Genomic DNA, 19,295 nt, shown 5'->3' with positions numbered 1-19,295 from the left:
TCAAGGTTATATGTATATCTATTATACCTATCTTACATTATTGAAATCATAATTTAACATTATAATAGATAATACCAATTATCAATCAAAATAATGTAATAAAACATGTAGTATTGTGTAAAATGAAATTAATTGTGATAGAAAATTTGCTAAGAACGCAGTCTCGTTAAATCAATTTCAAATATAATTATAACAGTGGTATAAACTTTGAAAAGTTGCGGAAGGTACGAAAAATTAAAATTAATTGACTTTTATCACTAGATTGCGTATTTTTATGCAAAACCATATGTTTATGAACTCAATTATAATAATGACAGAATCCAGTAAATATTATAAGAACACTTTACTTTAGATATTTTATATATTTTTGTATATTAAATATATTCTGTACATTTTTGCATGTTTGCATAAAAATCCGCAGGCTAGTGAGCGTTAATCATTTACTATTATTAAATGACTATTATTTTTAAACGAAAGTAAAGTTCTAAAACAGGGACATTTAAAACCGCGTGTAAGATTTTCAAGGATGATTAACAGCTAAGTAGAAGGTGAGACTAAAAATAACACGGACATCGTTAATTATTAAACGCATTATAAATACTTGGATAAACTCCTTTCGAAACTTTAAAGTGATGTTAATTCCTATTCCTCCGTATCGATAAAACTTAAGTGGACCTCCGGCATTGCGCAGACGAGGTACAGTGGACCGTAACTCGGCTTTAGAGGGTTCAAAGTAACCATTACGTAGAAACGTAAGTACATAATAAATACCAGAAAGGGATCCTAAGAGAAAATTTGCTGTAGCTTTCTCTGATTTGTGTAAATAAATGTACTAATAAATATCCGACTAACTTTAGGTTGAAAGTTTCTACGTGATTATATTTTTGATTTGTAACTCAGCCCTCTATAGGCAATCATTAAATTCTTTTAGAATTTTTATTAAATGAAATTTCAAATATCTAACTTAATAAATGATTTTATGGAATGATTTAATGCAATGAAGAATTTGATACGCATCTCAACTTTTTCTTACATTTTGGAAACCCTAGACTAATAAACGAATTACATAAGCTTGAATACGGCTTGGTTTATCTACCGTGCGTGTAAAATATCTTTTCCTTCAGGAAAGGTTAATTAGTCGAGATTGTTAACTAAAGAAATAAATTCTTATTTATCTCTAAATATAATAGTTTAGATCTTTTTAACTTAGGAACTCTCATTTTCTAGTTCTCTGAAAAAGCTTTTTTTCTTAAAAATTAGTTTTCATAACCAAAGTTTTAATGTTTCTGTGTTGCATAGTGTTGAATGAAATTTTATTTTCGAAAATTCAAAATGACATCATTCAATCTTTTAAAACATCTTTACCGAAATACTTTTATAAAATATTTTTGAAAAATTTGGAAATTTTATAATTTTAACGTGCAACAAGATATTCCTTTCATTCCAAAGAAAATACAAAGCAGAAAAGATTTATTGAATCCAATTTACTTTACCATTATAAATTACCATTATAAATTTACAACAAATGTATTGTATGTTGAACATATGAAACAAAAATAATTGGTAAAAATAAAGTTAGATCTAATTAAAAGATAAAATGTCAACTTTGTTTGGAAATGGGGATCTTTAAAAATTACAAATTAAATTTTCCATTCATTTTTCCATATTTACATCAATAGAATAATAGAATAATACTTCCTTAATAATTAAATTACGATCCTGTGATTATACGTTTCGTGTTAGAATTAATCGTGTTAAAACTAGCCAAGGAAATTTCTTTACATATATTCTAATATTTATTATACTATACTTTCATTCTCTGATCCATTTCAAGAAGATGCTTCGTTCTTAATATCTTTCCCTCGTGATCTTTTCATGTGACGTACGGAAGCTTGGTGATCGTGGATTTAAATCTGATATTATTGACTGTTATTGAGCATGACACAAGCGAAGCCTTTCAGAAATTTTTCAAGTTGCCTTTAATCGCGATGGATCCGCGATAACGAAAAAAGAGGATGTCGTTCCGAGGGAAACCATCCTCGAGCGATCTTAGGGGAGTTTACAGCTGTTCGAGAATAGATCCTGTTGTGTTTCTATCAGAAACGTGCCTTGTTTTCTCAACAACTATTTTCTAGCGACCTGGTTAGTATCGACAAGAACACAAGATATGGGTGGTTTAGGCATTTGCAATTTAACAAAGCACAACATAGGGTCAGATAGTCACTGTATTTTTATTCACAGTTAAAATTACATTCGTGAAAATTACATTCTTGGCTTGTGTATAATTTATACAAGTATATCTACATACTTAAACCAAACTATGTGATTTTAATGATAACATTAATTATTGATAGCTATTAATAAGTAGCTAGAAATCCAAAGACAGTTTTCTAAATATCTTATAAAACGATTTTCAACTTGAAAACTTTTATTCTATTATCACTTGGCGTTCCATGCAAAATAGGATAAAAATGTTTAAAATAAGTGTTATTAAATTCAATTCAACTAAATTCATGGCTCTAACAAGATTAACATTTATTACAATGGTTTTAGAGGAAACAGCTTTACTTGACCCATTTTATATATTCTTTAAATCTTATTTTGTTTTGTTGTGATATTTTGTTAGTATACTGTCGCGAAATTTTCTGTAACAATCGAGATGGTCTATGTTAAACTATGAACAAAAAATCTGTATGCTTTCAAATACAATACAACAATAAACACATTATTGTACGTAATAATATAAGCTTAGAGATTCACTGAAAAATATCCTACATAAATATGGTATATACTGATTCTTTTTGCGATAAAATATTCATTTGATTTCTTGCTGTATGAGAATGAGGTTCTTAATTATTGGTCTCCAGATTTTAGATTAAAACAAAAAATTGTACTTTTAAATCAAATTGTGTCTAAAATTTTATTTTATATATTTCAAAACAATTTAAAAAATTCTAAAAACGAGGTCAAACTATTTTTAAACTTATGCTTAGTCTTTCCAACGAATCAGTGAACCCATTTATTTCTAACATAATAACAGTGTATTGCACAATTTTAGGAAATTCATTTAAATTGATATTTAAATTAAAAAACAAATTAAACATTAATAAATTATTAAAAATTCTATTGAATTGGAATAACCATCCAATTTTCTCTTTTTCACGCTGCAATGTACAGTATAACGCATCAGTTAATCTAAAAACACATATAAAACACAAAAACCTGAATCTCTATGTTTTAAAACTTTAATTAAAAAAAACTTGGAAGCCAATTAAAAACACGAAGAATAAAATGGCAAAGAAAGAAAGAAGAAAAACCACCATTCATATTTTTTTCCAATCTCGCGCAGTGCACAATTTTTCTACATCATATTTTTGTTGCTATTTCAACGCCGCTGACAACCCCGCTTTCTTTGGGACACCGATATGAAAAATCGCGGTTTACGCGAAAACATTTGTACGTTTTACGCACTCCCCTCCCGCGAAGGGAATCCGATATCTGTATTTCAAATTCGAATGGCTCTTGAAATCTGCTTGACGATCGTTTGAAATATGCACAGCGCCATGTGCGCGTAGTTTTCGAAATGGCGCGATGCCGCGGTATCGATCGGATGGAAATTCGGCTTCTCCCGCTCGTGCATCGCGTACAACTTCTGCGTTGGTTTGTTAGGAAGTGTGTCAACAGTCCGATAGCGAAGATCGATAGGTAATTACACGACTGTACGAAAATGAAATTTGAAGGAATGTCGGAAAAGGTTTGTAAAAAAACTAACCCTTTCCAATCTAAGTTATTTCTCTGAAATGAAAACTATTTTTTTTTTCTTTTTTGCATATAAGTCAGTCGATCACAAAGGTTTATATACACGCTTTAAGTATAAGTTATTATGGGTAAAGATATTAGGCCGACGAATTTTGTTAACTCATCAAGATATATATTGTCAAGATGTGACACAATTTATTCATCTTTCTTGAGAACAAAGAAGCAAAAAAAAAAATAAAATAAAATACAGTGTTGTAAAAATTACATACACCTGTTATATCTGCATGAAATCATAAAAATAGTAGATTTAATATTATAATAATATCGAATAGCTCCGTTCCCCTTCGTTACGTAAACACCAATAATATAATACTCTGCTATCTCCTTTGCGTTGAAAAAGTTATAGTTTTATCATTTCTGATGTAATTTTATGGCAATATTTTTATGAGATTGTTTAAATTTTTTAAATTCCTTTTAGTGATACATTAATAATAATGCAAGTATGAATAATTTTGTGAAAAAGTGCATTTTTAGTTTATTTGGTACGTCAGATACAGAAAATCCGATATGTAGATTTTCATAATTGATTATGGTTGTCCCTTGCATTTAGAAAATTAATTATAGCATTTTCTGATTTGTGAAAATAAATTTAATTTATTTTATCAAATGATAAGATTATATTAAATACCATTGAGTGGGAGATTATACTACTATTTCTGATGTGACACTATTTCTAGTGAATGAATATATGAACATATATTAATAAATGTATTGTCTAGAATAATAAATAATTTGAAACTTTTAAATGTTATTAAAATTAACGACCAAATATTTGTACTCCTTTTTGAAATTGTTGGAAAATTCTATTTTCTGATTCTGTTATACGGTATATCTTTCATATTTTATACAATAATATCCCCTATTCAGTTTGGTACTAATTGAGTTATAATGAATACCTCGTTGCAAAATCATTCTGATGTATGAATATTCTATTATATAAATGCCTATATTCTATCTGTTTCTCAAACAGAAATATTCTATGCGGATTTCAATGGGTTGCAATGCCTATTATATCATCAGCATGTGTATATTTACTATGAAGATAGCTATAACGGTTCATATGTTATAACATGTTGAATCTAACTATTGATTTAATTAAAGGGATTGGAAATGTAAATTGCTATGCTCACGAATCAGTAATTACACAAAATATCAAAATAGAAATACATATTCTGTTAAAATATGGCGTACGACAAGTGCCTTCATTTCAAGTTTTATTAAATACTTCATATTTTATTCTCTTTTGCAATATAAACAGAAAAATATACGAAAGTTATGATCCCAATGAATATGTGTAGCTGATGAAGTCAATTAAAATAATAGTTGAAAATTGTTACGTAATATTATTATAAGAAAAATTTATTGTCAAAAATAATAAAAAATAGATATGTACATATAAAAGAAAGTTTTGAAAATCTATTATTTATAATATCCCTTTATAAAAATATTATATTAAAATAAAATACTTTACATAAACATCGAATAATATTCGAAGCATCATCTTTTAGATAAAAATCGAATGATATTCAAAATAGCATCCAAGCTTCAATCAAGTAACATTTTAAACATTCGCTACTAAGTACAAAATTAATTTTCAAAAATTGTCGGGTTAAAATAGTTTTCACGTACCACATCGAAATTCATAAATCTATCTAAAAACTTCTCGTTTCGTCATACATAGCCTGTTTTCCCATGAGACTATTTTATGACAAGAACTCTGATCAATGTATGTTTGTGGTTTATCGTTCCACACGCCCTATTCGAATTAACTGCGCTATCCACGCAGCCCTGTCAAAATTTCGGTGATTTTGTCGCACCTGCAACGGGCAACCAACGGCGGAACCTCAAATTCCAAGTGAAACGACTCCATAATGAGCACGAACCGGCGAACAATAACGGCTCTAATGAGCGAACCACGGCACCGTTTCGACTTTGTCCTAAAAACGTGGCTCTCGCGGTTAATAGCCAGCGATAAGGCGGAATTATTTCACTTTGCCGTTTTCCACCGTTTAAATGCACGTTTCCCCGCCGAATTCGCGATAGGCAGACACTAAGTTTGTTTTTCTTTCGTTTTTTCGTCATTAGAATGAAGTTCATTGGCATTAAGGATAAAAAAAGTTGCTTTGAAATGCGTATCTGAATAATTGTTACCTGAATAACACGTTTTCTTCGTTATTTTAGTTAGAAAATTGCATGTGTTAACAACTTCCATATAGTAGCGTTAAGCAATAATGAGATTTAAAATTTTGTTACGCTCCTTTGCCTTGAGAATTCTTTTTCTTTTCTTAATTGATTGTTTACAAAAGCGTGGAAACCTATAATGGATTATTAACTCCGAATATTCGAGCATTTATAGGATATTTAAATGTACAAAAATGTGTAGGATGTGTATCATATCTAAAAAGATGTAAAGTATTCAAAGTGCTTGTAATATTTAGATGATGAAACAAGTCTCTGTTTAGGTCTTATTTCTTTTGCTACGTACATAAAAATATACAGTATAGTTGAAATCGTGGCTGAAATCATCATTTGAATTTCGTAGTTTTTGGAAAAGATTATTAAGCACAAAAATTTTTTTTGCGCTACTGTAACGAATATCTAAGTTCGATAATATTTTTTATACAACTTGGATTATATCTTCTTGGAGAGTGATTATTATTTTATTTTAATTTATATTCTATGCTATTATTACCATTACTATCATCATTCTGTACTATTATCAGTATTATCAGTATCTTTTGTTCTGCAAAATATAGATAAATGTTAATTGCACTAGAATGAGGTAATGTAGCTTAAAATATTTCAAATTGGCTAGCCACTCTTACCATTCAGTAATATGAATTAATTGAAAAAAGATAAAGATTCAATATTTAATGTTTCCAGGAAAGCTTTTATCAGGGCCTCTAAATAGAACAATGATCGTAAAAGCATTAAACTTTATTAAATATTTATCAGCATAAAATATTAACATTCTAACACGTCACACTACCATTTAGAACTACAAATGTCGATGACTTAAGTATAGAACTTGCGAAATAAAAATGGCATGTACAATCGATCACATTACACATTACACACATAGATATGTACATAAAACAGAAATCAGAAGTACAAAAATTATTTTTGATTAATATGGAAGAAGGTGACATTTCTAGAAATCCATAATTGTTATATAGCAAAAAATGAAATGAGATATTGTAATGTGTTGAAAAGGTTGAGTATGGTAGGTGGACGAATATTTATACGGCCGACTGCATAAACGAATATATAGTTCAAGGGAAAAGATATTTATTCATGTACTTTATTATATTTAAATTCCACATAATGTATCGTATATGTATGTCATATATATGTATTGTAAGTCCATAAAATTATTATTTGTTCATTTTGATAATTTTCTAGTAATATTCTAGTTAGGAAATTCCACTACGTTCTTCATTAACCTTCTCAATCCTGAACCAAATTTTTTCTCCTCTAGTTCTAAATACATTAAATTACGTTGCATCATTGGGCTGTCACATTCCAGCAACTTCTAACAAACGTTACTCGTAAATTGTTTATAGATAATAAACCATGGAATACAAATTACTAAATACTCGGAAAATTAAACACTCTAAAATAAAGTCACCTCACTCAAAATAGGATATTTAATATTTCACGGGGAGAATTTTGTACACAATGAATACCACGCGACTGAAATAAAATATAACTTGGAAACGATTGAAGATAGAAAAAAATTTTACTAGACAAAATTAAAAGATTTCATATGCCGCATCGTGATCATTTGGGCAATAACAGCGTTTTAAAGATCTTCATTTTTTTAAATAGAACTATAAATCTTTTTATGCACCAATCGATACGTATTTTAATTCTCTATATTAAGATAGTTACTTGTATGAAAATGTTTAGTTCAAAAGATATCTTAATTTCAATTTCATTAAATTGAATATACGAAAGGTAAAGAAAATATGAATACGAGAGATTTTACAAAATTAAAGTTAAAATATCTTTCAAATTAATCAATCTTTTATTTAACCGCCTTAATACTTTTTTGTACAGAATACAGAGGTTCATTGATTGTATGCGTAAGCAATTCATAGTTCAAAAATATTCAAAACGCTTTCGGAGTAGACACCTACATTAGATTATACCTATATCATTCGGAACTATTTAATTTTGCCTAATAAAATTATGTTGTCCTCTACCGTTACAGAGCTACGGCTTTCCCCGAGTAAATCAGAATCCAGACCAATAAAGTAAAAAATTAGATTAGATACAAAGTTCCGATATTTTACAATATCATTTAAATTAACGTATCGTACCTTTTATCATTTTTTAGGTGCAGCTCAATTGTTCTCAACCCTTGTTTTAAACATATTAAATTATATTATACCGGGAGACTGTGTATTTACGCAACTTTTAACGAACGTTCCACTCAAATTGTTTATGAAAACTGGACAACGGACGGGGAAAATCCAATCCGGCGAATTCATTAACAGGTTGTAGGTATCGTTTTAAAGTTTTCGGTTTCGCCTATATTGGCAAACCGTTAGTTGTGCATAACACCAAACTCTGTTGCAATATTGAAGTTGTAACGTAACTCCAATATTAGTTTGTGCCCGTAGCCATTTAATAATTACGTAATAAGACGAACTTAATACGAGAAAACATGAGCGGCGTATTAACAACGAGGGTTGAATATCATCTTCGTCCGCCATACTAAAACCGGAATCTTATTACGGTAGAGTCGTGCGAACGACAGTGAGGGTAAAATGCGCGTGCAGAATTATCCTGTAACTGTTTTGCGAGTTACGCATGCTTTGCGCTCTGTAATCTCTTTACTCTTTATGTGAAACTGTAGGTGGTGATTAATGTGGAAGGATTATTTAAGTAAGAATTTCTTCGACAAAGGCCCTTTCCCTGACAGGAATCGATAAAGGTTTCATTATTCTCTTTAATATTTGGTGATTTTATTATTATACATTCTATTATGATGATATTTTAATTCACTTCTATAAATGGGTATATCAACAATATCAAGATGAAATGTATTAAATATTCAAATCTAATTTATAAATTATTTTAATTTTTTATTTCATATTAAATTTTATATTTTTTAATATGTGAATTAATTTTGTTAACATATGCATACGATACTATTGAATATTAAAAAATAATCGAATGAAGCACTTTCCTATTATCTAGAATGATGCCACTCATATGATATAATGATACTAACGGTGTCACTAAATTTATCAAGTTTATTTCTTCCCAGCACGAGAAATCTCTCCAATACTTCAAGATTAATACTGCAATAAGGGCATACTTAGCAGTTCACCTGTTAATTGAATCTTTCAGAACCTAAATCAGAAACTCCCCTTAGGGAGTTTAATAACTAGAGAATAATAAAGGCGAATTAATTCACTTTACCTCATGCAAATACGACAATGTATTTCTCATGCAGACAATGATATTCTGTGACGATACCATGTAATCACGCGTTGAAAAATCTACCTAATCTAAATTTATGTCAATCTATGTAAGAAGATAATCAAATTCAGAATATTATCAATTTGCATAATGATTTAGTTTGTTCGTGCTTCAGTTACAATTTTACATATAGGTAGCATCAAAATAAATCTTATGATAATTCGTTCTCAATATACTATTGATATTTCTGCATTTACGTGAAATTGAAACGTGTAAAAATACACAGAATGTGCTTAATATAAAAAAATACCTAAACAAAGTGTTCGTTATAATATTTACGGAGCGGCACGAAGTTTGTTTACAATTGTTTAAAAAGATATGAATTTGCATAGACATTCCCAGATTAGCCGTAAGTTATCGTGCATATCATTTTAACATAATACGAAACACTAAAAAGTCATCCGTCAAACCTTATATACTGTAATATAGTACTATTAGACCAAATACATTGACATTTTACTAATAGAAGCTAAATACAACTACTACAATAGAATTTTCTGAACACCTTTTATCCAAATATTGTTTTGTTTGAACATTTGATTATCCGAACAATATCAGTTCAGTAAAAGAAAACAGCTATTCCAACCATACTGAACTATATCATATGTACTCTCTGCACATTTCTCGATCAAGTTATCGTTTTGTATTCATCATAAGACACGTAAGTGACGAAGAAATTAGTCAAAGTATTAGAGAAAAGTTGAACGATACCGAAAACAGCGCTGATTTGTGAATCAAAAGCATTCGTAGCAACAGAAACAACCAGTAGATGGTATGAAATACAGAATAGAAGGAAAGTAATCCCATAAAAGAGAAGTTTGTAATTTGTCGTTTCAAAGAGACTGGGAAGCTCATTAGAAGATCAAAAAGAAAATGATTAGAGGCTTCCAAATTAAAGCAAATATATAAAATATACGTACTTCAAATACAGAATTTTTATCTACCTTTTCATCTTTGATCTTATCTCAGGCAATCATATATAGTTGGTAAATATTGATAGTATATATAATAAATAAAAAAAAATATATACATTGAATTTACTCTCAATACGAAAAATTGATTGCATACATACAATTGCTTGCAAAAGTTGTATACTTTTTACGAACATAATAAATATGTGTGTTATGTAAAATATTTTTTAATTTTATCAGTGCTGTAATGACTCTCAACTTGTTGTTCATCATTACTGTAACTGGTAAAAATGTTAACGATTCTGAAAATGTATATACAAGTTGCAAGATATTTAATCCGTACATGTTTTGCAGAGATTGCAGAAAACAGGCAGTCATCCAATGATATCAGTGTTCAGTGGGACCATTTCTAATATTACATGCTTATAGTTGACGACTATTCATACTGTATATCTACTAAGTTTTTACTAAATATAAGTTTACAGTAAATATCTTGCAATTTTTGTATATATCATCACATTGGGTTTAAATTTTGTCAACATAATCATTGCAATCGCATTTCATTACAATGTTAATACAATTCCAAAATATTTTACGTAACATGCACAATATAGACATAAGAGTTTCCCGTGGCAAGTGTACGAATTCTTTTTCGAACCAGTATATGTTCATTATATTACGTTTGCGTTTACACAAAGTTCTACAGCACTTCTATAAGATTTTTCTTAAAGTTTCAAGAATTTTTCCAAAAAGAAATATATTGAATCATGCATTTATGGACAATAAGAAAAGGAAGATAGTTGTCCATAACTTAGCTTCAGATAGACTTATTACATGTAGACTGATAGACCAATATTTCGGCCTTTTTCCGCCATTCGAGCTACACGTCCAACTTACTTGCGACCGGTGAACGCAGGACATCCGGCAGATATGAAGTTTGTCATGGACACTCGTGGTGTGATATTATTCTTCGGTGATAGAACTCGCCAGAGTCCGTTCGCGATATTTTCAAAGGGAAATGCGGTGGCGGAAGTGTCGCTCGTGAAACATGGACACTTTATTCCACAACTTCGAGACGTTGAACGAGGAAAATATTCGAGTCGTCGTTGAATTTAGAAATAAGGGTGAAGGAATGAAATATACAAATCTTTGGTGAATTTAGAAACAAGTTTCAAGGAGGAAGACAATTTAAATCTTCACTAAATTTGAAAATCGAGAACGGAAAGATTATTTGATCCATTGTTGAGTCTGGAAATGAAGTTAGACATTGAATTGCCATTGGATTTAAAGAGAAAGTTGAATACAGAAGATATACGAATTTTGAAAGTCGAAATTTGGACGAAGGATATGTTCGTCGCTAAATTTAATGATGAAGTTAGTTAAAAAATAGTTGAATCGTCGCTAAATTTAAATATAGGGATCACGGACAAAAATATTTGAATCATCGTTGAATCTGAGAATATGTGAGGATGAAAAATGAAAAAATTCGAGTCATCTAAATCGCTAGATTTGGACAAATACTAGTTAAATCTTTCCGCGTTATTAAGAGGGGACGCAATCACGTCTGCTTCAAAAGCTGAAATTTCTTTTTTTAGTTTTTTTCTCAAAGCTTTATGTGTATGGAATATTGTTGTAAAAGGGTATTTTCAAATTCTAAAAAATGGCGAGATTACAACACTGAATACGAGTATATTGTTTTATTTTAGAGAAAGATTAACTTGAAACTTTAAGCGCATTTTTCTCACAACTATGTTTTTCGACTTTGCACCCAGTAGATCTCTGAAACCCTTAATTCGATTAACTTGACATTTTTACACATTATTTTGCGTTACATTACCTACAACGTAGGTAAGATTTGTTTGATATCTTAATCTGTTGAATTTTTATAAATGTTTAAAGCTAACTTTTTTCGGCAAAAAATAAAATTAACAAACTGCCATTTCCTTATTTTTCAAAATTAGAAAGATCGCACGTTACATTGAAAATAATATATTTTTGTATAAGCTTGCACAAACATCTTTTACTTTTTGCAATCCACATTTGCCGCTGGTTATACGTAAACAAGGTACCGCTGGATATAGTCAGTTAACGTTGCACCACTCCGTCATGTTGTAATTTTACGTACGAAAAAGTATATGAGCACAGAGTTAAAATACTCTTTAAAGTTTCTTATAAAAATCTTGATTCTTTAGCAAATACTTGTAGGCGAAAAAAAATTACTATTTTTTTTAAGCCTCCAGGGTTGCATACTCCTTTTAAATGGAGAAATTGAATTGATAATAACTTTGGAAGCAAGAAATGAAAATATTTAAATAGATATAGAATTCGAAAGTTGGAGAAAGAGAATATCTGTATTAGGAACTAAATAAGAACAAAACAATATTTGAAATTTGAAATGGTTCTAAATTGGAAGATACGATTGAATGGCGAAAATATTGGAATTGTCGCTTTAAAGATGAAGTTAAAGAAAGTAAATGTTTTACTCGTCTCTCAATTTAGAAGTAAAAATTAAAAATGGAAATGTATGAATGGCCACTGAATTTCAAATTACGAAAAATTCAAATATTTGAATCATCGTTGAATTTAGAAGTAAGGGGGAAGAATTTAAATATTTGAATCGATCTCAAAGAGTGATCTAAAAATGTGAGGAGTTTTCGCCCGTTTCTGCTTTCACCATTTTGCAACTAAATTTTGTGCTAAAGGATACCTTATAGCGAGGCATCAGGCACCACAAATTTTCAAGTTGAATTAGTTTTAAAATTGATTAATTTTTAAGTTATAGGATGTCCAAAATGTAAAAATTCATTAATGCTCATACATACGATGTACAGATTTGTACGTCAGTCTGATTATTTAAAACATTGTTCCCAGAGATTTTTCCAACTGCTAGCAGTGCATTTGAACTTAGATTTTCAAAATTCACAATGGTCGATTCAATATGTTGAATGATATTATAGGAAATATGAATATATTGTATTATTGTATACGTTGCAATGTGTATGTCATTTGTTGATTGTCGTCGAAACCATGGAGATACATATAAAGATAGAGCACGCAAGTATATGTTACCATGTAGGTGAAGGCGATATGGGAATAGAAAGAGAACGCTGCATAGAGGCGTCTTTCTATCCTTGTTTAATGAGGAATACACACTCACGCCTCTCATTGATCGTTGTTACACTAACATACTTACTATACGAATGCGGGCGCATCGTTAAACAAGAACACAAGTGGCCTCTGTGCAGCGTTTTCTTTTTATTCCTATATTATTTTCTTATCTCGCTCACGCGCTCTATTTTTGTATGTCCTATGGCGGAAACGTATATCTTGACCCACGGTGCGAGCGCCGGCCTCTACAGCGGACTGGAATCTTCCCAACAAGAGAAGGTCCGAAGAGATAACGAGTGGAGCAAAAAAGAATTCTGCGACATTCTATGGACAATTCGCTTGGCGATTAGACGCATCCAGCAATTCCATAATAAAATTGCATTTTATACTTTCTCACAATATATTTAAAAGACACCTACTACAACGATATTTGTCTTTCCTGGTTCTGATCCTTAGAGATAGATGGATACATTACGATATTAGGATTCGAAATAAGAATCCCATATCCAAAGATTCATGACAACTGTCATGATTTGTACGCGATGTGACTATAACAGCTAACAGTTCGCACACCACTTCCGTATGAGCAGTAATATGTACTCTCCGATTGATCCTTGTCGGTTTTAACCATATTGCAAGCATGAAAATGTGCTGATAACTTCCACTATAATAAAACAATTATTATTCAATAAAATAAATTATTATTAAAGCAATAGATATTACTTATTAATATTAATATTATTAATAATATTATACTAATATTGAATACAAAATTTACTTTATAAATTTTTACTTTACAAATAATTAAATGAAAGTATTATGAAAATTAGAACATTTTTTGACATATGGATTGCTGCAGTGAATCTGCCGTTGCAGATTTTGAAAATATAAGCTTAAATTTGTTGTTAGTCGCGATCTAGTTGCTGTAGCATACAGACATGTGCTCTGCGAGTTTATAAATAGCGAATATATGTATATTACCATTAGATAAGGATAACTGCAACTGTATTGGGAATCGAAAATTGAACAAGATACTGCATTGAGTTACTCGATGAGGTGTAGCGATTTTTCTCTTTAATCGGTCATACCTAGATGGCTTAAACAAGACATTCCCCAATTTTTCATCCAAGCGGCATGCCACCGTTTAAGAATAAACAAAAAGAAGTCCTGAACACACAGGAAGGTATGGAGGGCCCAGAGATGATCCTGCAATAGATGCGATAACAATTCCCAATAAATTTGCATTATTAAACACATCAGATCGAAAGACCACCATTGAAAGAAACTTTAGCTCCTCTAATCTATTTTGATGGCGTCATTGACGTACAAACGATGATGTAAACTCTAGAAAATGTCAACAACAAAGACGATTTCAAATAGAGGGCCAGGTCAAGATAATACCAGTCAACTCTGGTCCATGCCGAAAAATAACAAAACTTCTAAAAATGCAGAATGCAAACTTTTGCACGTTTTAACTAAAACAGGGGAGATCCTTTCGTGCAGCTTTATTCAACTTACAACATTCATCAAATGTGAAAGAACTAAAGGAAGAATTACTGTAGCATAGATTTGAAGCAACTGATATTAGCAATATAGAAAAAAGAATTACACAAAATACTTTGTTCTTGTTTTTTATAGATCTGAAGCAGGAGCCAGATAACAAAACTGATTATGACATTGACCGACTTATGCACTCCATGGTTAATATCGAATCACCGCATAAAAATAATTCAGTGGTGTTAAAGATACAGGTATAATCAGAAATACTGTAATCATCAATTTCTCTATGTAAAATGCACAACCCTACACCTAACAACTGAATACACAAAACCAGGAGATACTCCTGCAAAACGCATTCGTTGTGGAAGTGACAATTTGGTAAATTGCGAAGGCTGCCCAGCACACAAATAATTTCATAGAAAAATGTTCCTTAAAGTCGGAATTAAACACAGCTTAAATCTCAGGTTTTGTCTCTCCTTTTGCTTCCTACTCATAGGTAGCTCTAGGAAATATAAAATATAAATTTTACATGATGGTACTAACGATATTCATACAACTAATATGCAAAATACAGGAAATTTCAACAGACTAGAGATTACGCTAACGGATTAGCTCAGCATAAAACTCTAACGGACTATTTTTACTTTACAGAATTTCGATAATGTTGAACTTTTAACATATCACATTAATATGAAGACTTAATGTTTCAATAATGGCATTAGTATCTTTAAAATCGAACGAAGATATAGTTGCTGCAATGTTGAGATCCGTTCTTCTATTCCTAAACTAGAATATGTAATCTGACATGAATACCCAAATGTTATGGAGAAAAGAGTCGAAGAAAAAAGAAAATTACGTAAGTTATGGAAAAATAGTAGATATCCTGAAGACAAGTAGAAACAGAACAGGACAATCAGAAAACTCAAAAGATTTCTCCAAAATTTAAAAAATGATTGTTTCCAAAGATGCTCGGAGAATCTGTCTTCTACATTTGATGCAAATTACTCCCTTTGGAGAGTTGCCAAGAGACTCATTTGACCTCAACAAATAATTCATCCTGTTCGTTCTCCGCATGGTGGTTGGGCAATGAGTCCCACAGATAAGAACAACCTATTCGCTTTTTACCTAGCTACTGTATCCAAACCATTTCCTCCCAAATCCATTTCTCGTGAAACCAAAACATTTACATATTTCCAATCGCCATGTCAAACCTCTTCTATTAAACTATTATTCCTCCAAGAAATCAAAGCAACGATTGACAAAAACCTAAATCGGAAGGAGGTTTCAGGACACGATTTGGTAAGTGATGAAGTGATCAAAGAGTTACCAAAGAGGGGGTTACTTGTTACATGCATATTTAATATAATACTATTCTTCGTATTGGATATTATCCGTTCTTACGCGAACTGTCAATTATCACACGCATTCACAGACCAGGAAAATCTGTACTTCAAGGAAATAGAATCATACTAATCAATTAACTTATTGCCAATTCTATCTAACCTTCTTGCAGAAATGTTAAACAAACGCTTACATACTCTACTGGAAGAGGCAATGATGACTCATCATCAGTTCGGATTTTGGAAATGACATTCAACAATAGAATAAGTACATCGAATTACACCTAACTGGCGAAGAAAGAATATCGTGCAGCAGTATTTCTGAACATCAAACAATTGTTCGACAAGGTATAACATGTTGGATTATTATACAAGCTCAAAAAGATGTTACCTCGTTGCCTTACTATTTAACCCTTTCGCTACGGCAGTGTGCTCGGTCGGAGTGACACCGCTGTACGGGCCACCATGCCACCGGAATAGCGGTACTGAACGGAGCACTGCGACGGAAAGTGTTCATATGTTGCGCGGGGCTCATGGTTAAGTGGTATCCCGCGGACGTCGTCTATAAACGACACTCGTACACACAGGTCATTGCGCAGACGTCGCCTATAGACGACACCCGTCCGCACAGATCGTCACGCGGATGCCGCCAATAGGCGACGTACGTAGCGAAAGGGTTAATCATACATTCCTACTTAAACAATAGACAATTTAAGACTTCCCTATTGACACTGGTGTATCACAGGACAGTGCCCTTGGACCACTCTTATACTTCTAAACTATATATCTATAGGGCAGACTTACCCACTATAACTAACACTATCACAGCCACATGTATTGGTGACAAATAAAGATATATGATAATGGAGACGATGACAAAAATGATAATAAAGTTCATGAAAATCCCTAAGTACCTTCTACAGTTCTTCAAAAAGCATCTAAACAATATCGAGAAGTGGTTCCATAAATGCCGCATCAAATGGAAGCAAATTTACGGATATTACTTTCACCTTATGTAAACGCGCGTGTCTACCGGTAACATTGAATAACACAGAAATCCCTGCTAAACACGCGATAAAGTACCTGAGAATGCCACTACACAGAAGATTAACTTGGAAATAGCACATCAAGACCAAAAGCACCTTCTTAAAAGGAAGAGTGAGACAGTTCTATGGCCCCTACGTAAGCGTTTAAAGTGATCCCTAGAAAGCATCTCATCTTATATAAAGTCACTCTAAGATGTGTATGGATCTATGGGACTCAATTGTAGAACACAGTCAGCAATTTTAACATTGAGTTCGTCTAGCGATTTTAGCCAAAAGCATTGAGGTTTATCAGCAATGCCCCTTGATACGCAATCAATGAAACTATACTACAAAGATTTAAAAATACCTACAGTTAAAGAAGAAATTTCGAAATTCAATAACGTTCATTGGTCAACGCACGCTTATACCAATTTTCTAGTCCCAGTTGCTTAATAGAGCAAAATCGAAGACTAGAAAGACGCTACACATTGTATCTACACAACAAATTAAACTAACAAAGGATTCTATATCTACTAAAGATACTAAGATATATATTAAAATGAAGTAGAATGAAGAAATGTTTTGAAGTTACATCTCATGCTAAAATAACACGATATCATAATTACTAAAAATTATCTGTGAGAATTGACTGTAATATCTTTCCTGTTTAGAAAGAAAATTCGTTTTTAACTGTTGGCAAAACCACTGCCAACAATTTCTAAAGTTATTAAACTGACTTCAAAGTTCGTACATCCAAGCGTATGATCTAAGTTAATGAATCTTCACATTTTTGACCACCTATATCTAAGAAACTAATTGTCAGCTCAACCTGAAAATTAGTGATGATTGATGTCTCATCATAAGGTATTATTTGGCACAAAATTCAGTTTCAAAATCGTAGAACTAAAACAGGCGACTTGTCACTCTTTAGAAATAAAGATAGAAAATGCAAATATTTAAATTGACATTGAATTTGGAAATAGAACTGAAAAGGATGGGAATTTTAATATGCAAAGAAAAATGGAAAAAGAAAATTTTTAGATCTTCCCTAAATTTAAAAACAAATTTTGATAAAGAAAACATCCTAATACCTTTAAATTAAGAAAAGATTGCATTAATCTAAAGTTTAAAGATAGGATAGTACGGATAAACAGAATAAGGTGAAGAAGGGATGTGGTTCGAGGAATGGGAAGTTAGAGTTACTTCTTTATAGTGTTGGTTCCTTAATTTATGGCGGATGTTTGCTGGTGTTACGGAAGTAAGAAAGTGGTTAGGTTGAGAAATTAACGAGATGATTCAGATCAGGAAGTTTAGAAAGGGCGGACTTAGAAAGTTAGAAGAGATCACGATGTTGGAAACGCAAATAAGTCACATGTTAGATGAAATTAAGATATATTTTATGAAAAAATAAAAAAACAAAGACAAAAAATTGTAAATTTATCGAATTGATAAGTAAGGGTTCAAAAAGTAACAGAATTACAAAAAATAGAAAGTTAAATGTTTAGATAAATGAAGAAATAGGATTTCATAATTATGTAAATAATAAATGGAAAATTAGGAAAATATTCAGAATTATCAAAATCAACTTACATTAAACGCTGTGAGTGTATAATGAAATCCCAGAGTGAATCCTAAAAATAAAAATATGAAACATTAAAAACTTAGAAAATTATATGACTAAAATATTGAAGAATAGGAAACGGAGAAAATTATGTAAAGTTAAATATATTTTTCTCTAATAGTTTGCAGTTGCATGAATGTTGTATTATATGTATAGGTTATTCAGTTAAAATCGTAAGTCGAATTTTAAAATTTTTAAAAAGATTGTTCTGTTTCACAAATTTTAGCAATTACGATATTTTATTAATTTTAGTTGAATTATGTAAAAGAGAAATTAAGATTAAAGTATGATCTGGTAAAGTGCTTAATCGGAAATAAGAGAATTTAGGTCATCAAAAACGTAAGAATGGAACATACAATTAGAGAGAAAGAAATTTAAAATTCCACCGGAAATTAAGATTAAAGTAGTTGAAACTGAAGCATTAATATAATACAAAATTTGGAAGTTGCTTAAAAACAAATTAAAAAATTGAGAACATATC

General features: G+C 30.9%; 1 protein-coding gene across 8 annotated transcripts in view; it reads right to left on the bottom strand.

Moving 5' to 3' along the window:
- Positions 1–19,295, bottom strand: part of LOC117161860 (octopamine receptor beta-2R) — a 194,906-nt gene that overhangs the window by 62,293 nt on the left and 113,318 nt on the right. For 7 of the 8 annotated variants that reach the window (XR_013059890.1, XM_076623751.1, XM_076623750.1 and 4 more), the window contains one exon: positions 18,784–18,824. The exons of the other annotated variant lie outside the window; for it this stretch is intronic. The gene's annotated coding sequence lies outside the window, so the exon portion shown is untranslated. The remainder of the gene's footprint in view (positions 1–18,783; positions 18,825–19,295) is intronic. 8 annotated transcript variants of the gene reach the window in all.

This window comes from Bombus vancouverensis, chromosome 13, assembly GCF_051014615.1.
Source record: "Bombus vancouverensis nearcticus chromosome 13, iyBomVanc1_principal, whole genome shotgun sequence".
NCBI lineage: Eukaryota > Metazoa > Arthropoda > Insecta > Hymenoptera > Apidae > Bombus > Bombus vancouverensis.
The sequence above is the reverse complement of the archived record's forward strand: the minus strand, read 5'-3'. Positions and strand labels throughout refer to the sequence as shown.